Below are 21,476 nucleotides of genomic sequence, written 5' to 3'. Positions count from 1 at the left end.
GGCCAAGTTTTTGGAATATTTTCAGGATATAACCAAAGGAATTGATAAAGGGGAGCCAGTAGATGAAGCATTCTTGGAGTTTCAAATGGCATTCAATAAGGTGGTACGCCGTAGATTAATACACGGAATATGGTCTCATGCCAAGGGGGGTAATATATTAACAAGGATGCAGGTCTGATTCACAGGCAGGAAGTGGAGAGTAGGGAAACAAGACACTTTTAAGTAGGCAGGCTGTAATGATTGAAGTTACAGGATCAGCGCTGGGGCCCCAGCTATCTATGATCTATATCAATGATATCACTGAAGAGACAAAGAATAAACAGGTTGGGAATTTAATGCCCCCCCCCCCCCCCCCCCCCCAAACCCCACACTCACACACACCCACCCACCCACCCCCCAGACATTTAACGCCCACTTTAGGGCTTCATCCCTCCACCGTTGGTATTCAACCAGTGGTGGGAAAGAAAATCGCCACACAGGAAGCCATCGTCAGATTTTCTTGTGGACCTTGCAGAGTCTGATCAAGGGACCCAAAATACAGGCAAGGGTGGATCCTGAAAGATAGAACCCTGCCCTTGTCTTTAACTACCCCACACCCCACAAGCTTCTCCCCACCCTCACTCGCCTTTGGCTTCAGGCCCCTCTTGGGCCTTTGGTAGGTGCATTGTCATCAGCTGTCACTGCTCCTAGGGGCGCTGCCTGCAGTGAGAGTTGATGGCCTTTTTTTGGCTGAAAACTCTCACTTGGCAAGTTTTCCACCTCTGGGCTCCTTAATCTCAGCAAAGGCCTGATGGTGGCTGGTGGGTATTCCCCAATGGGGTCTCTCATCAGCTTTCATGCCAGAGGCGAGACCTTAAATGCTTGGATTAAATTCCGTCCAGTGAGTGAATAGACAACAAGGTGGCAGATAAGAGTATAATGTGAGAACGTTTGAGATTATTCACTGGTGGTGAGGACAGAGAAGCAGAATTTTTGTTGGAAATGTGAAACATTTAAATGTTGACATTCAAAGAGACTTGGGGTCCTCGTAGAAGGAATGTAGAAAGTTAGCATGCATGGCACAGCAAGCATTTAGGTATGCAAATGGCATGTTGGTCTTTTTAACAATGTGCTTGGACTACAATATGGAAGTCTCGTTATAACTGTATAGCCCTTTGGTGAGACCACACCTATAGCACTATGCACAGTTTGGATCTCCATTTTTAAGGAAGGATATACTTTCATTGAAGACAGTACAATGAAGGCTTTGAGTGGTTCCTGGGATGAGATAGAATCCAAGCCAGTTGGTGAAATCAAATGCAAGGCACAGAACCTTTCTTTCCTAAGAGAATTTTCCTCCCTCTCCAACACTATGGGTGCGATCTACCGGCCACATTAAGCTGGAAAGGCAGCTGGGCGCAGCACAACGTGACAGGTAGATGTCGGGAGATCCCTCTTCTTGGATCTACCGGACTCGTCATGCCTTGCAAGAACTAAAGCGATCTCACGAGACGTCGCAATGCGATCCCGCCGATTGTGAGCGGGCCACTTTTTAGCAAAGTGTGGAGTCTAACCCCTTCGCCTTGGAGATCTCAGGCGAACACTGTCCAGGGCTGGTTTCCACTAACGGGCACCACACGGGACAGCATTCATGGGTGTCTCCCAGGGGATTGGTGCCCCAGGTGCTTACCCTTTGGGCATGGTAGCACCCTGGCAATGCTAGTGGCACCTGTACATCTTGGCATTGCCAGCCTGGCACCCTGTCAGTGCCAGCCCAGCACCCTGACAATACAACCTCGGTGTCAGGCGGCATTTCCATCAGCCAGGGTGGCAGTGCCAAGGTGTCAGGCTGGCATTTTTTCCCTCAACGGGGATCAGGCCCATGGGTTACCCTGTGGAGATGCAGGCAGGTGCGGGGGAGCCGGAGGACACAGTCATTGGTGAGTTACGGCTTGGGGGGGATTTAGGGGTCACGAAGGGGGTTGAGATGACGTCCCAATCTCATCCTGCACTGAGGGGTTCCAGCGAGCTGAGCTCCTCAGTGCAGGAAACTGGACTAAGTGCGGCCTTAGCCGCGCATTCCCCGCTGAGGCCCCCCATCTACCCGAATGGCCGTTCGATAGTGTGGTGTTCCTTAGTTCTCCGAGCGCCGGGAAACACCCGGTTAATCACGCTGCTAGGGGACTGTGGTGGTATGATTTGCATAGCTGTCTGCCATTGGTGCAGAATACCGGCTTACCATTGGCCCTGGTCAGTCATGTGCCTCTCGACCGATTGGTTGAGACCAGTCATGTGACGGCTCTCCGATTGGTCGAGAGGCTGAGTTAACTACGCCTCCATACCGAGGTATAAATAGTCGGAACGCCCGGCGGTCGTCTATTTTATTGTAGTCAACCGCAGGGCTAAGTTCTAGCTTATTAAAGCCTAACTTTTGTATAGCAACTCGTCTCTCGTGAAATTGATGGCTCATCAATTTAATAAGCTAGATTTTTGAAGATGGAGTTCCGGGTCAAGCCCGAATGCCTCCGCATCAGCCCGCAAACTCCAAACTCTGCAGAACTTTTTCAACATTGGCTGGCATGTCTCGAAGGATACCTGGAGTCTGCAAACAGCCCCCCCACCATGGCACAGAAGCTTCACATCCTCCACTCCAGATCTTCTTGGATCTACCGGACTCGTCATGCCTTGCAAGAACTAAAGCGATCTCACGAGACGTCGCAATGCGAATCCCGCCGATTGTGAGCGGGCCACTTTTTAGCAAAGTGTGGAGTCTAACCCCTTCGCCTTGGAGATCTCAGGCGAACACTGTCCAGGGCTGGTTTCCACTAACGGGCACCACACGGGACAGCATTCATGGGTGTCTCCCAGGGGATTGGTGTCCCAGGTGCTTACCCTTTGGGCATGGTAGCACCCTGGCAATGCTAGTGGCACCTGTACATCTTGGCATTGCCAGCCTGGCACCCTGTCAGTGCCAGCCCAGCACCCTGACAATACAACCTCGGTGTCAGGCGGCATTTCCATCAGCCAGGGTGGCAGTGCCTATGCGATAATCAAGGAGGAGAAAGATCACGATGCCGCCATGCTAAAGCTGAATAGACAATTCCTTAAATCAGTCAACAGAGTATTCGCCCGACATCTGCTGGCCACCAGACAACAGCTCCCCGGTGAGTCATTAGACCAATTTTACCAGGCCCTCGCCATCCTGGGGAGGAACTGCTCCTGCCTCACAGTTTCAGCTACGGAGCACATGGAACTGCTGATCAGAGATGCTTACGTGGCTGGGATGCAGTCCCCCGCTATCCGCCAGCTGATGCTGGAGAAAGACGACCTCAGCTTAACTGAGGCAAGGACTCTCTCCACCTCCCTGGAGGTCGCCGATCTAAACGCCCGCGCCTATGTCCCCAGCCGCGTGGCACCATCCTGGGCCTCCTGGCACGCTTCCCCACCGCCATCCGCCGCTCCCGACCTCCCTCAGGCCTGCGCCGCGGGACGCCCCGACAAGTCCACGGGGCCCCGCTGCTACTTTTGCTGGTTCGCGAAACACCCTCGCCCGCGCTGCCCAGCCCGCTCCGCCATCTGTAAGAGCTGCGGGAAGAAGGGCCACTTCTCCACTGTCTGCCAGGCCAAAACGGTCGCTGTGGTTCTGCGCAGCGACCAGGGATCCCCCCCTCCGGGCCCTTGCTGGCCCCTCCTGGACGCCACGCCGATCTTTCCTCCTCGCCCCCGGGCCCCTGCGCCCGGCCTGCGTGCCTCGCTCTCTCCTCCGGGCCCTCCCGGTCCCCTCCTGGGGCCGCACCCCCCCCCCCCCCCCCCCCCCCCCACCCCCGGGCCCCTGCGCCTCTCTCTCTCTCCTCCGGGCCCTCCCGGTCCCCTCCTGGGCGCCGCGCAACTCTCCCCCCCCCCCCCCCCCCCCCCCCCCCGGGTCCCCGCGCCTGGCCTGCGCGCCTCTCTCTCTCCTCCGGGGCCCCACCAGCGCACCGCGCTACTCTCCGCTTGCTGCCCCCGCGCCTGGCCTGCGTGTCTCTGTGCCCCCGCTCCCAGCCGCTCCGATCGGCCCGCCGGAACTGCTAACCCCGCCCCCAGCAACCACGAGGGCCCCACGGGCGCCGTCATCTTGGGGCGCCGACTCCACGTGCGGACCCTGGGCGCCACCATCTTGGGGCGCCGACCCCACGTGCGGGTCCTGGGCGCCGCTATCTTGGGCCCCGCCTCCACGTGCGGGTCCTGGGCGCTGCCATCTTGGAGCCCCGACTCCACGTGCGGATCCTGGGCACCACCTTCCGGGACTGGCACGCAAGGTTCTTCCAGCATCCACTCGGACGACGACGACGAATACGGATTTTCTCCACGGCTCGCGGCCATTCAGCTCAACCAGTCACGTCCACGCACGCTCGCCAAAACGACAACGCTCATCTACCTCAACGGCCACGAGACGGGCTGCCTGCTGGACTCCGGGAGCACGGAAAGCTTTGTTCACCCTGCCACGGTAAGACGCTGCGCGCTCCCTGTCCACCCTGTAAAACACAAAATCGGGTTAGCCTCAGGTTCGCACTCCGTCCACATCACCGGGTGCTGCATCGCGGACCTCACGGTCCAAGGGAAGGTTTTTTAAAATTATAAACTCGTTGTCCTCCCTGACCTTTGCGCACCGGCACTCCTAGGACTGTACTTCCAGTGCAACCTGCAGAGCTTGACCTTCCAATTCGGCGGCCCTATAACCCCCTCACTGTCTGCAACCTCGCGTCCCTCAAAGTGGACTCCCCCTCCTTGTTTGCTAATCTCACCTCCGATTGCAAACCTGTCGCGACACGGAGCAGACGGTACAGCGCCCAGGACCGGTCCTTCATCAGGTCCGAGGTCCAGAGGTTGCTGACGGAAGGGGTCATCGAGGGCAGCAACAGTCCCTGGCGAGCCCAAGTGCTGGTGGCCCGGACTGGGGAGAAAAACTGGATGGTCATCGACTATAGCCAGACCATCAACCGGTTTACGCAACTGGACGCGTATCCTCTCCCCCATATTTCCGCCATGGTAAACGATATCGCGAAATACAAGGTCTTCTCCACTGTGGACCTTAAGTCCGCTTATCAACAGCTCCCCCTCCGCGCAAGTGACCGCAAGTACACCGCGTTTGAGGCAGATGGGCGCCTCTACCACTTCCTTAGGGTTCCATTTGGTGTCACAAATGCGGTCTCGGTCTTCCAACGGGAGATGGACCGAATGGTCGACAAGTACGGATTACGGGCTACCTTCCCGTATCACCACGATCAGCAGGACCATGACACCAACCTCCAGAAATTCCTCCAAACCGCAAAACTCCTTAACCTCACGTACAATAAGGATAAGTGTGTGTTTAGCACCGACCATCTAGCCATCCTTGGCTACGTAGTGCGTAAAGGAGTGATAGGCCCCGACCCCAAACGCATGACCCCCTGATGGAACTCCCTCTCCCCAATACCCTCAAACGCTGCCTGCGTTTCTTCGCTTACTACGCCCAATGGGTTCCCAACTATGCTGACAAGGCCCGTCCCCTCATTCAAACCACGACCTTCCCGCCGTCGACAGAGACCTGCCAGGCCTTTAGCCGCATCAAAGCGGACATCGCAAAAGCCACGATGCGCGCCATTGACGAGTCCCTCCCCTTCCAGGTCCAGTGCGACGCATCAGAAGTAGCTCTGGCGGCCACCCTGAACCAAGCGGGCAGACCCGTGGCCTTCTTCTCCAGAACCCTTCAGGCTTCCGAACTCCGCCACCCCTCTGTGGAAAAGGAAGCCCAGGCCATAGTCGAAGCGGTGCGACATTGGAGGCACTATTTGGCCGGCAGGAGGTTTACCCTCCTCACAGACCAACGGTCAGTAGCCTTCATGTTTGATAATGCACAAAGGGGCAAGATTAAGAATGACAAGATCTTACGGTGGCGGATCGAGTTGTCCACATACAACTATGAGATCTTGTATCGTCCTGGGAAGCTCAATGAGCCTCCTGATGCCCTGTCCCGCGGTACCTGCGCCAGCGCGCAGATAGACCGCCTCCGCCCCATCCACGCGGACCTCTGCCATCCAGGGGTGACCCGTCTCTACCATTTCATTAAGGCCCGCAACCTGCCTTTCTCCATCGCGGAAGTCAGGTCAGTAACCCGTGACTGCCACATCTGCGCCGAGTGCAAACCACACTTCTACCGCCCCGAGCGCGCACACCTGATCAAAGCATCCCGCCCCTTCGAACGTCTCAGCATTGACTTCAAGGGGCCCCTTCCCTCTAACAACCACAACATTTACTTCCTGACGGTAATCGATGAATACTCCCGCTTCCCCTTCGCCATTCCCTGCCCCGACATGACCACATCGACCGTCATTAAGGCCCTCCTCTCCATCTTCTCCCTGTTCGGCTACCCCGCGTACATACACAGCGATCGGGGGTCCTCATTTATGAGCGACGAACTGCGTCAATTCCTGCTCAACAGGGGCATTGCCTCTAGCAGGATGACCAGCTATAACCCCCGGGGTAGCGGGAGAATGGTACCATTTGGAAGACCATACTACTTGGTCCTCCGGTCCAGAGATCTCCCTATGTCCCGATGGCAAGAGGTTATCCCCAATGCCCTACATTCTATCCGCTCACTCCTCTGTACCGCAACAAATCAGACACCTCATGAATGTCTTCTTGTCTTCCCCAGGAAGTCGTCCTCTGGATCCCCTCTCCTGCCGTGGCTGGCCGCCCCCGGACCCATCTTGCCCCGGAAGCATGTGCGGGTGCACAAGTTCGACCCGTTGGTGGAACAAGTCCAGTTACTCCACGCTAACCCGCAGTATGCGTACGTGGAGTATCCCGACGGTCGGCAGGACACGGTCTCCCTCCGGGACCTGGCACCTGCCGGCGTGTGGCCTTCCCCCCCTTCACCACAGACCCCCACCCCCTGTTTTTTTTCCCCCTAGCTTATTAAAGCCTATCTTTTGTATAGCAACTCGTCTCTCGTGCAATTGATGGCTCACCAGGGACTCTGTTTCCATTTGAGTAGATTGCGCCCCTTGTGTCCCCGTTCACCTCATTTATACTTGTTTCAAGCCCAAAAACAAAAATGAACAAAGTAAAAGCCCCTTAATGGACACTGCAACAAAAGGTAAATCTTGAAAGGAAACGTAGCTAAGTAAAAATTTACATTTTGGGACCACTTAAGGACTTTAAAAGGGGCAAGGACACTTCCCATCAAAGGCCCTATCTGCCCCACCGTAAATTTGCCTCTGGGTTGAGGGCGGGCAGGATCATGGAGGGAATCCTGTCCATGCTATTTTAAGCTCCCCTCCCCCACCCTGCCTCAGAATTCCCAGGGAGGGAGGGGGAGGGGTGTAAAATGCTGGCTTTTCGGTAATTTCTGTTTTTATTTCGGATTCTGAAGGAAAATGACAGGGTACATAGTCACAGAGGTTTTCCGCTTAGCTGTGGAATCTAGAACATATGGTCATAACCTCATGGTAAGGAATGACTCATATTGGATGATGAGGAGAGATTTTTCATGCAGAGAATTGGGAATCTCTGGAACTACCTACTGCAGAGGGTTGTTGATGCACCATTGTTGAATATATTTAAGGCTGGGATAGAAAGATTATCTCAGGGAATCACGGTAATTGGCAAGCGGGTGGAAGAGTGAAGCTCTGTATTCCAGCCCTTACTCCTATTTCTTATGTTCTCAGAACTAATGCTGACAATAGGACAAAAGGGTGTTGCTATGGCAGTAACTGAAGGCTGCCTTCCCCAGGGAATAACTGTCCAAAACGCTTGACAGAAGAAGGTCTGCCTGTTTACATATGCACCATTCTTACTGTAATCCTCCAGCTCGACTCAAATTCATTTTCCAAAGCTTAAATAAGCTAAGATACTCTCGCCAAATCTATTCAAGCCCGTCACCTACCCCATGAATTAGCAATGATGGGACATTTAGTGACTGTCAAAAGACTTGCATCAACCACATTGTATCTGGGGGCCAACTATAAAGGTATTAAGGGCTGTGGTGACATTTGTGTGCCATTTTAAATTGCATCTCATGGGGTCTGTGGGAAGTCTGGAGAAAACAGGTGAAAGGTTGGCCTACATTTTTTCAGCTATATCCACATTCTTCAATGTTATACAAGGATTCTTTCTTGCTTAGATCCTTTAAGACCAATCGAAGATAGAATGATAAATGTGGAATGAGCTTGAATTTGCGAAAAAGAACAGAGTGTCACATACTCCACTATCTCACATCAGTAAAATTCAGCAGATTCAACCTAACCACATTTCAGGTTAAATATAAACAATCCTATTCAACTCTAGAAACTAAAGGCATAGAACCAGGGTAGAATATATCGGGTCGAATTTAATGGGCGAAGGTGCCAAATGGGGACATCGCTACCTTCTCACTTCTGCTGATATGAAATCTGATACTGGAAGGCTCTCGGATGGCCTTCCTGCCCTGCTGCTAATTGAGGGTCTTAAGTGGGCAATTAGTACTCCCTTAAGAACCTCATCCCACCACCACTCGTATTTGACCAGGGACCAGTTGCCACTGAGGGAGCTCGTTATGTTTGCTTGCGGGTTCCCAAGGGGTCCCTCATTCAAAGACAGACAGCGTCTGGTCAAAGTATCCATTGAGAGAGGGGCCCTGTTAAGAGTCAATCCCTTGCCCTCACTCACCTGTGGCCTGGGTCCCTAGGCCATCTTAGGCCTCTGTCTGGATCTACCATTTGCACTGGGTGGGGGGTGGGGGGGGGGGGGGGGGGGGGGGGGGTTCTCTCCTGAGGTCGTTGATCCTGGAGAAGGCCCACTGCTGGACTGTTAAATGCCTGAGAGGCACCTAATACTGGCAGACCTCCCCAAAAGCAGCCGACAGGGAGCACTTGCCACTCTCTTGCTGATTAGAGTAACCGCTGCCACTTACATTAAATAGCAGTAAGCTGTGTGAGCAGGCAGTCTTACAAAACCACTGAGTAAGGGAGTGCGGTGGGAAGGTAAAATGCTGGATTAATTTTTACACCCTACCCAGCAGAAACCATGCCAGTTACTATTGAGTGGAGGAATTTGTACACTTTAGTAATCAAGGAAGCATCCAGAAAGGAGAGTCAAACAATGGTTTATTTCCAAAAGGCAAGTATTTACATGCAATAATCCAAATCCCAGGGGCCACTCTGCAGCTCAGCCCCTACCTGGACCGGCTTTTATGCCAGTGAAATAATGAACTGCTGATGGGCCTTCGCCCCTCAGTGGGGAAGCGCGTACTGCACAAGGCCCACGGGGAGATTAATTGGGTCGCCTCTGTGGGCCTCCTGGGGGTTATAACACACTCCAAGGCCCAGATCTGCAGCTCAGATTTTTTGTTGGGGGGAGCTGGTTAGAATAGGAGTGAGGGTGGGCGACTTCAGAATGAGTGCGGAGGCTGGTGGGTGCAAAGGCAGGCTGGGCGCAACATCTGCCTGTGTGTTCCAACACGGCTTCAATTTTTAAAGACAAACGTCCTCCCCTCACACACTCTGTATGCCCCAAGCATGGCAACCTATGCCCTGGAAATCTCATGTGGCCCCCATACCCAAAGCCAACTCATGCCAACCCTCGCCCCCCCCCCCCCCCCCCCCCCCCCTCCACCCTTTGTGCTTACCCCCTCCATGCCAACTTAAGTAGTATCCTTGGACATTTACTGGATAGCTTTTATACTTCCTGGAGAACATCCACACTTCTTGGACAGCTTTGATGCTTCCTGATCACCTGTGACAGCCTTGACACTCCCTGAGCAGCTTTGACAATTCAACAGCTCTTTAACAGTTCCTTGACAGCCGGAAATCTTTTTTTACCATTTCTTAACTGTTGGAAAGCTCGTTAACAATTCCTTGACAACTGGTCAGTTCTTAAACAGCCTGACAGTTCCAATAAGTTTGTGCATTAAAAAAAGCATAATGATGTTCACTTTTAACAATCCCACAGGGTCCCTTATCTCTTTCAAAGGGCACCTTACGTCTCCAAACTTTCCAAATGAATCCACCAAGTTCAGACTTCCTTAACCGGTTCTAATCTGAAAACTCTGGATTCCACACCCCGCCTTACCAAAATCCCACTTTAGTCGAGCAGCTGGTGATTTGAGTGGCTGGCTATTTCCTGGGAAATGCCGAGTTAAGGGGCAGATCTTAGAATTTTAAGCCATTTCTGGGACTTTTGCCATGTCAGAGAGCCTCTCCATTATGACGGAAACCCAGAACCACCTTTCTACTTGATTAGTCAACAGCAGTTTAAAATTGCAGCTAGAAAGGACACTGTCCCATATCAGATTGGGTCTTTCTTTTCATAAGCTCAACTGAAATAGTAACTTGAAACCTGAGCAGGAGAACAGTGCTGCTTTCCTCATCAGAAAATAATGTCCTGCAATGATGCAAGAGGGGAAGAGGCCAAGGCAATATACATTTTTAATTTTTAAAGGTTTTCCTGAGCACCTGGAGTTCTCACTCAGAAACCGTAGGCCTCCTCTGCTCCAGGTTTGCCCACCGATTGTGATTGGCAGCCATCATCGTCGGGTATCTGGCAGTGGCTTTCTACCTGCCTGATGGACAGACAGCGATTTCCAGGTGCTTTAGGCAGTGGTTCAGTCTATCTTGTCCTCCAATGTCTGCCTGAATTGTTTGCTCAAGCTTTTGGATTTGAACCCACAACCTTTCTCAGAGATGAGAGTCCCTGAGCCAAAGTTGACACCTATGGGAAGTGTGGGAAACATTTAGAGGATTTTTATCATATTTAGTGACCTTAGCAGATCTTATTGTCCTTAATTTGAATAGGATAACATTTCTTCAGCCCTTTGCAAGGAGATTTCACTACTAACCAGTAACTTGATATTTTAACTTGAAATTCTCAGAACAATGATATTTAACGTCCTGCTTGAAAAAAATCATAAAACGTTTTGGCCCTATAGTGTCCAATCTGGATGCTGTTTTAATTTATTTATTTACATCCAAAGAATTTTACAGCACGTAATGAGGTAATTTGGCTGATGAAAAATTATTTCTACTGAACCTCTCCACTCCCCCATAGCTCTGTATCCTACTCCTGTTTACGTTCACTGATCCCTGCCTCATGCCTCATGCACAGCCTTTGATAAAGCATTTAAAGCTCCAGCAATTCTCTGCACAAGTAATATCAATGGATTCAGGGGTGCAAAATTACCAATTCAATCTTCTCAGTTTCTTCTTGGGCAGGTTACTTTAACATCATTCCCAATGTTTTGGGCCAGTTTAGTGGTAATGAACAATATGTTGGTGCTAATGACTCCAGTATTGGATTCACAGACAGTTGGAGAACAATCAAGGCCCATAGGACAGAAGTGTGAAAGTGAAGACATAGAACATAGAACAGTACAGCACAGAACAGGCCCTTCGGCCCTTGATGTTGTGCCGAGCTTTCATAGATTATCATAGTCCATCGAGTCTGCACCGGCTCTTGGAAAGAGAACCCTACCCAAGGTCAACACCTCCACCCTATCCCCATAACCTAGTAACCCCACCCAACACTAAGGGCAATTTTGGTCACTAAGGGCAATTTTTCATGGCCAATCCACTTAACCTGTACATCTTTGGACTGTGGGAGGAAACCGGAGCACCTGGAGGAAACCCACGCACATACGGGGAGGATGTGCAGACTCCGCACAGACAGTGACCCAAGCCGGAATCGAACCTGGGACCCTGGAGCTGTGAAGCAATTGTGCTATCCACAATGCTACCGTGCTGCCCTAACAAAGATCAAGCTATCCCACTTCCTGTCATTCTGGTGTGCTCCATGTACCTATCCAATAACCGCTTGAAAGTTCCTAAAGTGTCCGACTTCACTATCACAGCAGGCAGTCCATTCCACCCCCTAACCACTCTCTGAGTAAAGAACCTACCTTGGACATCCCTCCTATATCTCCCACCCTGAACCTTATAGTTATGCCCCCTTGTAACAGCTACACCCGAGGAAATAGTCTCCGAACGTCCACTCTATCCCCCTCATCATCTTATAAACCTCTATGAAGTCGCCTCTCATCCTCCTCCATGCATGTATCACCACATCAATCGGTACGGTATAAAAATACAAATCTTCTTCTTGAATAAGGACTGGGTAATCTGACGACAGAAACGCCTTGCGTGCTCACATCCCCCGTGTCCCGTCTCACACACAGGAACCTTGGCTTTCTGACGTTTTGCTTCAGGTGTTTGAACAAATCTGTTGAACTCTGCTGGACAGTTCATTGAGAATGTCCAAGCTTATAGTAGCTGGCCGCATGATACATAGTGTCGTGATGCAGAAAAGTTAACTACTTTCTGAAGCCGAAGAGAATGACATTGAGAAAGGAGGAGGTGGTCCCCTACACCCGCAGCAAAAGGTTGCAAAGTAGGGAGAGCAGGTGGTGAAGAGATCCATCCGTATACCAGTGTATCATGTAAATGAAGATTCTTCTCTATTTTAAAAAGTTGTACCCTCATGATTCTTGCACTCTAACACTCTTAACTTCCTCATTAAGACTCGGCTCTGTAATTTATCTTGGTAGTAGAAATCACATATTCTGGTGTTTCAGATACTCACTTCATTCGGTTTTATACATCAATAAGTGAACTCTTAATAGTCAAGAAATTTCCATAAACTTTTCAATTTAATATTTGCCAAACTATATCAAGAATTTCAAAGATTAACTGTACTATGGACGGAATATTGAGACCACACTCGCCGCCAGTAGGATTGATAACAAGGGCGGAATATCCCGCGGGAATCCGGAAATGCAATTTGCCAGAGAGATCGCTTTTCTCAATTTTCCCTGACCCTTGCTGGTGACGTCATGGCATTCGCAACAAGGGGCGAGAACTTAATTTTAATAAATTCTAATACATTTCCATGCACTTAATGCCCCCCCCCCCCCCCACTTTGCAAATTATGCCTCTCACTAAATATTCAGACCACATCGGCAAGGTTTTCATCTAGTTGGGCCAGGCATGAGGCAGTCGAGGGAGCCCTTCTGGGGGTGCAGAGGTACAGATAGCCCGGGGGGGGGGGGGGGGGGGGGGGAGGGGAGGTACTGCCAGGGGGCAATGATCAGGCAGACAAGTGGTGTGTGCATATGTGTGGTGGGGAGAGTGGACACTGAGGGGCCCGGGGGGAGAGGCCCCCGATGAATGTCAGGATTGGGAGGGGGAGGGGCAGCACGATGGCGCAGTGGCTTAGCCCTGCAGCCTCACGGCGCTGAGGTTCCAGGTTCGATCCCAGCTCTGGGTCACACCCCCACAACCCAAAGGTGTGCAGGCTAGGTGGATTGGACATGCTAAATTGCCCCTTAATTGGAAAAAATGAATAGGTTACTCTAAATTTATAAAAAACTAAAAAAAAGGATTGGGGGGGGGCTTGCGGTGAAGAATGTCGGGGGAGAAGATGCTTTGCCAGCAATGAATTTGGGTGGGGTAGGGGGCTGCAAGAGAGGCTCCGAGACCTCCATAATGTGGGAAGGGGGCTGTTGAGGGTGTGGGAGGGGGTGCAGGAGAGACCACGAGAGCTCCATGATGTGGGAAGGGGGCTTTTGGGGGTGGGGGGGGGGGTTGCAGGAGAGGCCCCGAGACCTGCATGGTGGGAAGGGGGCTGTTAGATTGCAGTGCTGGTTGGGGTGCCCTTTAAAGACCCAGTCTCTTTGAAGCTGGGTCCCGGGTCTAGGAGGCCCCGCCCCACCAGAGTGATGGCATAAACTACGGCCACTCACATTTTTTGGCAAAGATTCCATGAGAAAGTTCCAGTATATTCCAGTTTTCTTTGTGAGCCTGACACTTTGCCAAATTCTGGTAAAATTCCGCCTTATATCTGACTGCCATATCTGCTCTTTGTGCTTAATATTTTATTGATTCTGATCCCTATGCCTCTGCTTTATTCTGTCTATTTGTGACAGGTGACTGGTATATTTCTATTTTGAGATTTGTGTTTCTTTTAAACTTATATTGCTGGGGGCACCACGTGATGTGAGCACGGGTGCTGCTGTGTTTTGAGAGGTCTTGCCTACTATCATTTAAACCTGTATTTTATCTTAATGCATTTCCTGTAAGTACTTTTTAAAAATATTTGTTCATGGGATGTGGGAGTCGCAGGCTGTGCCAGCATTTATTACCCATCCCTAATTACTCTTGAGGGGGCAGTTAAGAGTCAACCACATTGCTGTGGGTCTGGAGTCACATGTAGGCCAGACCCGGTAAGGATGACAGATTTCCTTCCCTAAAGGACATCAGTGAACCAGATGGGTTTTTCAACAATTCCAGATTTTTATTGAATCCAAATTTCACCATCCGTAGTGGCGGGATTTGAACCTTGGTCCCCAGAGCATTACTCTGGGTCTCTGGTTTACTAGTCCAGTGATAATACTACTGCGCCACCACTGCCCCATCTCGTACTGTGTCCCTTCACGATAGTGGCTAGATTTTACAGACGAGAAGCCAAATTAAATCAAAAAATCCTCGTTTGATTGAGATGGTTGGAGGCGGCTAGGGTAGCGCCCAGTTCACAGTGGGGGCTTAGCTGGTAAGCGGGCCTATGCCTTGGCAATGCTGTTGGTATCAAGTTGATAGCTGCCGTTGCGGATTATGTCCTGGACAATGATCTCGGCTCCGTGGTGCAGACGTTTGGTGCTAGCTTTGATGAACTGAAAAATATCCTTGAGAGAATATTGGAAGCAGAGAAGAGAATCCTGGCATTTGATAGAGTAATCTCCCTGGTGGGGACCCGCCTTTGGTCCTTGGAAATTATGTTGCATGGTTTGTCGTCTATCCTGACTGACTCAGAGAGTTGGGCTAGACAGAGGGTGCTTGTGCACCCTGCCTCTTGCGAGGAGTGAGGGACGAATCCCCGATCAATGTTGAGGGTTGGCTGCCATGATTTTGAAATTTCTATTTGTAGGCTGGAGTTTCAGGTTTGACAGAGCATATTGTATATGCTCTTTGAGTCTTGGGGATGGTCGGTGACCTGGACCATTGGTTTTATGTTGTCTTGCTCTCGATGCCCATCGTGAGGGATTGGTGGCGGCTCAACGCATCGAGTTGTCCCCTCCAGCTGGGGCCAAGAATACTTGTTGCCTGGGCATCCGGATGACAGCGTGGCGGAGGTGCAGGTGCTTCGTTCAATGGAACTTTGGAGGGATTCTGAGGGTTGCTTGACGATCCTGTCATGGCTTTGGTAATTCAAAGCGTCATAGATGGTGTTATTATACTGCAGTTCATCAATAATCATGGACTTTATTCCCCCGTGACTATGCAATTAGTTTTATATTATTGTTTGTTTCCTGACAAGGGTGTATGATTTATGAGCACGGAAGTGAGGGTCCCCAGTTATCCTGTTCTGGCAAAAACCATAGTGAGTCAGTAATGTGACATATTGAGTGGGATTCTCCAATAATGGGGCTATATCCCCACGCCCACAAGAAACGCGATGCGAACCACTCCGGCATCAACGATTCCCAATAATGAAGAATGCTCCCCTTCCTAGGGTGCTAGGTCGGTGCCGGACTGGTCCCCGTAGCTCCAGCTGGCACGCAACGGCCAGCGCGAGTTTGTGCATGCGCGGAACGGCCGGCGTGATTCCGTGCATGCGTGCTATGGCCAGTGTGATTCTGCGCATGTGCGGGGGTTCCTTTCTCCGTGCCGGCCCCGGGCAATATGGCGGAGCCCTACAGGGGCCCGGTGCGGAGGAACATAGGCCCCCACAGAACCAGGCCGCCCGCCGATCGGTAGGCCCTGATCGTGGTCCAGGCCATCGTGGGGGGCTCCCCCCCCCCGGGTCGGAACCCCCCCCCCTACCAGGACAGCCCCCGCAGACACACCTTTCAGGTCCCGCTGTGTGGGACCTGAGTAGCCCCCGACCGGCACAGCGGGAATCCCGTGGGCGCACGAAAATTGGCGGGGGGCGAATCTCACGTCCCCCCGGGGATTCGGAGGGGTTGGAGAATCCCGGCCACAGTTTGTGTATAGCCTTGCCCTTTTCTTTATGTGCTGTAATCCTTGCATTTAGAAAGAGGGAGTGCGTTTTATACAACCCTCACTTCATTTATAGAGAAAATGTGTAGAGCTAAGGCAGGTTAGTGAGCAAATGGTTGGTGTGATGGTGGGTGGTAATGTCAGGTAAGTCCTCACTTCGATTGAGGAAAGCCCCCGGATAGAAATATCTGTATCTGGTTATTATTTTTATTTTTTGTTACTTTGAGTCTTGAGAATCTGTGCCCATTTCCCACGAAAGCCCAGACAGATCATGCATTCTAGAGAAGACTGGGCTCTTTGTGAATCTTCTATGTGCTGGGAGCTGTTGGAATAGGGGGAAATGTGTGGTGGTGCGCACCTGGGCGTGGTCGATTAATCCTTACTCGATTTGTTGGAGTGAGAGTCTGTATGCTATGGATCTGCTTTGTTGGAGCCCTTCTTAGGTTTGCGGCTAGGCTAGATGTGAGAGATGGGGGCCCTTCTCCAAGTGGTTTTATATGATGCGTTTTTGAGTCCCCTCATCATTGTATTCAGGGCTTCTATGGACAAGCAGTGTTTTTGTCTCTGTCGAGGCAGCGCTGCTTTGTCCCCTAGTATCCATTTGCAATGGTGTACAGTGCTGGTCTGTGACTGATATTCTTTAGTTAATCCAGGTGTTCCTCCCTTATGGGGGTTTCTTTCCTAATTGGGCTGGGTAGCATGCTGTTGCGGGTCCCAATTTAGTCTGTTGAGTTATGGGATAGCTTCCCTTATTGCAGAGGACCGGCCTCCACCCAAGACGCCCAATTGATAGGTGTCTTGGCGATTCTTCTTGGTGGTTGGGTCGTCTCAGTTGAGGATGATGTCATTTTTCTAGTGTTGGTGCCTTGGTTGTGGTTAGTGTCTAGTAAGGCTGGTTGGGTGGTGAGTCTTGGCATGTGATGAGCATTGACTCCCATGTACAAGAGTGTGCCGGACTAGGCCAGGTCCTGGGTGGCTGGTATCCTGTTGCCCCCCAATGCTGGAGACTTCCTTCTTGAAGGAACTTAATAAAGACGTCCTGAGAAGCTGAGTCTTGATATGTTCTGAGTATCCTTGGTTTACTGATGCTTAAGGGCACAAGGGACTGGGCCAGGTCCTGTACTGAGTTGGTATCCAGTCGCTCCTTTATGTTTGGAACGTTCCTTCTGAACCAGGATGTTATGAGAAGCTGAGTGAGGTTTGAATGAGCTACTTTTTCTCTACTATATCTTTTGGTGAGGGCTGTGCACCAGAGGATCATGGGTTTATGGCTGTGTCCTGATCCTTTTTATCCTGCGACTCTGTACTCCTGGTAGTTTTCCCTTTTTGTATACTGTCTCGGTTAGCTTGTTGGGAGGAACTGACTGCATTGATAGAACCTGTTGTGTGAATATTTGCTGGTCCTCACTGTATGAATATGAAGAATAATAATTGTTCTGTATTGTGTCTGAGTTTGAGGTTTTGTTGCATCTTGTGGTATATGTAAAATATCCTTTTAGAACTGATGTTCTCGCACAATGTTTTTTTCCCTAATTTTTTATTTCTATTATTGTGGGGTTAAGGAATTAGCGATTGGCTCCTGCAAGACCTGATATCCGAGAGGAGGATGTTACAGTGTGTTATTGGTGCCTCTGGTGTTGCTGGAGTTGAGGGAGATATTTTCTGATGTGCAGCTCGATATGGCACAAAGATCCTATACTGAATTCTTGTGGTCCATGGTGTGCACCATTTAACCATGATTTTGTGGCCTTATCCTCATCTCCCTTCTTCTCTGGTAATGAATATAGAGGCGCCAAGTTGAGTTTAGTGATTGTACTGAGCCAATTGTATTGTTCTTTTGTCCTCCTGTGCATCAATGTATGTTGGGACATTATGCCAAGCTGTACCATTCCTGTGGTTTTGTTGCATTATTTGTTAAAATGGAAACATTTGAATGAAAATACGTTTTTAAAAAAAACTTCTGTTGCTGAGGGCACTGCAACTAGTACGCTTTCTTTGTCAGAGGATACTGCGCCCAGGTCCGAAGATCCCAACTCCTGCCATTGGAAAGGAATTATGCTGATTCTCGCAAGGGTGACATCAGTTAGCAAAGCTTGTCGATTTCTAGTGCTAGTTATCATTGTAAGAAAAGCCACGATACTTCTAATTAGTCTTTTGTTACCTTTCTGTAGTATGGTTGGTAGCACTAACTGTAGGTAACATGCGTTACTCAATCCAGTTGCAGCAGAGGCTTTCTGTACCTTGATAAAGAAGGCTCGAAGTCGTCCAGAGGTTTTGAAAGGTTTATTGAGTAACAGAATTTAACAACTGCGTGAGTTCTTAGTTTAAGATCAAAACCAGTAGAAAGGTTACAACTTTTATCTACAGTAGCTATGTCTGGCCACACTAGTAGCCCTGAGCTAGATCTATGCTCCTGCTCTCATCACAGTCTAATCACCCAGAGGGCAGAGAGCCATTTGCGTCTGCATTAATACCCACCAGTGCTGCTCCCTAGTTATCTTTCAATTTCCCATTAACCCCTTATGTACATGCCCATGTAAAGATCACTACAATTAGGTCCTGGAAGTACTGCTTTTAAAACCATCTGTGGGACCAATCCAGTGGTCTGTTAGTCCAAATAGCTCTTCCATTGCAAACTTCTCCAAGGTGTTCTGCATGGAACTTCCTGGCTGTGTTACAGATATGTAGTAATCCACGGGAAGCAAGAGTTCCGTCACCACACCAATATTTATTAACAATAGCGATATTACAGGAGCAGCTACAAACAGTGCTGCTAGCAGTCCAGTGAACTTAAGACTGCTCACAAAGCCTACACAGGTGATTATATGGGCCCCCTCAATGGGCTATCATTGAGGGAGCTCATACTCCAATTGGCCAACCAATAAAGCCAATTGGAGTTCATTACACCCCTCCCCCCCAAGGTCCGAGGAATTCCTGCCAGCTGACATTCCTCTGAGCTTCTTCTTGCTCCTCATGTCTGGGTCTGTCACCTCTGTGTCATCCGCCGGGTCGTTCTCCGAAGTGGGCTGGGTGTACCTTATAGGTGCCCGTCTTTTCCTTGACGACCTCCTTGGAGATTGTTCTTCCTCCTCCTCGGGGAGAGGTGTCGCGGCGGCCTCGTCGAGTGTGTCGATCTCCGACTCTGATGACTGGATGACGGGGTCTGGAGAAATTGCTCGGGGCTGGGGTGTGGGTATCCTTTCCGTCTGGGCTATCCCAGCTTGAGGCGGTCCTGCTTCGCCTGCCTCCAGGTGTGGTTCCGCTGCCCTTATTTGGTCTAGGTGTTTCTTCAGCACCTTACCTCCTATTGAAACCTCATAGGATATGGGCCCTGTTTGGGACTCTACCGTGCCTTTGACCCACATTGGTCCATTCCCATAATTCTTGACCCAAACCGGTGCCCCCACCTGGAAATGTCTCTGCTGCCGACTATTATCATGCCCCCTGCGTTGGGCCTCCTGTTGTTTCTCCACTTTCCCCGTTAAATTTGGGAAAAGGAGACTCAGCCTCGTTCGCAGCCGCCTTCCCATTAAGAGTTCAGCTGGTGGTATGCCCGTTGTGGAATGCGGTGTGGTCCTGTAATCAAACAGCCAGCGGGACAGCTTTGTGTCTATTGACGCTGCCGGCTGCTTCTTGAGTCCCGCTTTAAGTGTCTGGACCGCTCTCTCTGCCAGGCCGTTGGTCGCTGGATGGTAAGGGGCCGATTTGATGTGACGGACTCTGTTTTCCTTCAGGAATTTTCCAAATTCCCCACTTGTGAATGCCGTTCCGTTGTCTGACACCAATACCTCCGGAGGTCCATGTGTTGCAAACGAGGCCCTGAGCTTTTCAATTGTCGATGCTGTGCTTGCCGTCTTTACCCGGTGGACGTCCAACCATTTGGAGTGGGCGTCCACTATCACCAAAAACATTGAGCCCATGAAAGGGCCGGCGTGGTCAATATGCAGGCGGGTCCACGGTCTGCCTGGCCATTCCCACGGGTGCAATGGCGCCGCTGGTGGCACTCTTTGCCCCTGTTGGCACTCCTGACACCGACGTACCAAGGCTGCCAAGTCTGTGTCCAAACCTGGCCACCAAACGTAGCTTCGAGCTAGCATCTTCATTTTAGACACCCCTGGGTGTCTGTGATGTAACTCAGTTAAGATTGCCTGACGGCCCTGAGCTGGGACGATTACCCGGGCTCCCCATAATAGGATACCATCTTCTACGGTTATTTGGTCCCTTCTGCTCCAGTATGGGTGCATCTGGGGCTCCACTGGTCTTTCCAGTTCCCCTGTTAGCAGTAAATGCTTCACCTTGGCTAAAACTGGGTCTTTTTGCGTCCACAACCGAATATGTTGTGCGTCTACTGGTAGGGTGTCCAAAAAATTTAGGGTCATTACTGTCTCCTCTACTTTTGGTATTTGCGGCGGAGTGTCCGGGAGGGGAAGTCTGCTCAAAGCATCTGCATGTGCTACTCGCGTTCCCGGTCGGTGCTCCAGAACGTATCTATATGCCGCCAGTAGCAACGCCCAGCGTTGGATTCTAGCTGATGCAATCGGGGGTATTGACTTGTCTTCTTTTAATAACCCTAATAATGGCTTATGGTCCGTCACCATGGTGAATTTCCTCCCGTACAGATACTGGTGAAATTTTTTTACTGCGAATATCACCGCCAGTCCTTCCTTCTCGATTTGGGCGTACTTCCTCTCAGCCATCGCCAAGGTCCTCGAAGCATAGGCTATTGGCCGTTCTTCCCCATTCCTTCCTCTATGGGCTAAGACGGCTCCTACCCCGTAGGGGGATGCATCACAAGTGACCACCAACTCCTTCCTTGGGTCATAATGCTCTAGGACATTTTCGGATGACAGCTGTTTCTTAATGGGCTGGTTTAGCTCACTCAGCTAAATTGCTGGCTTTTAAAGCAGACCAAGCAGGCCAGCAGCACGGTACGATTCCCGTACCAGCCTCCCCGGACAGGCGCTGGAATGTGGCGACTAGGGGCTTTTCACAGTAACTTCATTGAAGCCTACTCGTGACAGTAAGCGATTTTAATTTTTTCATGTCCCTAAATGCTCGGTTTTGGCGGGTGGACCATTTCCATTCTTGCCCCTTTTATAGTAGCTGGTGGAGGGGTTCTAGGATGGATGCCCTATTTTCAACAAAATTTCCATAATAGGTTACCAACCCTAGAAATGATCGTAACTCCTGGACCGTGGTGGGAGCTTGGGCTTCTTTTATTGCCCTTACTCTGTCTTCTAATGGATGTAAGCCTGACTCGTCTACTTTATATCCCAGGTACGTCACTTGTGGGGCCAGAAAAACACATTTTTCCCTTTTTAGCCGTACGCCTGCCTTTGTGAAACGCCTGAGCACTTCCTCCAGGTTCCTCAAGTGTTCCCTGTTTGTCCTACCCGTGATTAAGACATCGTCCAAATAAATCGCCACCTGCGGTAGTCCCTGCAAAATATTTTCCATCGTATGCTGGAATATAGCGCAGGCTGATGACACTCCAAAAGGTAGCCTAGTTTAACG

General features: G+C 50.7%; 1 protein-coding gene across 4 annotated transcripts in view; it reads left to right on the top strand.

Moving 5' to 3' along the window:
* Positions 1 to 21,476, top strand: part of hhat (hedgehog acyltransferase) — a 363,838-nt gene that overhangs the window by 234,072 nt on the left and 108,290 nt on the right. The window lies entirely within an intron of this gene.

Source organism: Scyliorhinus canicula, chromosome 1 (assembly GCF_902713615.1).
Source record: "Scyliorhinus canicula chromosome 1, sScyCan1.1, whole genome shotgun sequence".
Taxonomy (NCBI): Eukaryota; Metazoa; Chordata; class Chondrichthyes; order Carcharhiniformes; family Scyliorhinidae; genus Scyliorhinus; species Scyliorhinus canicula.
Note: the sequence above shows the minus strand (reverse complement) of the source record. Positions and strands in the feature narration are given on the sequence as shown.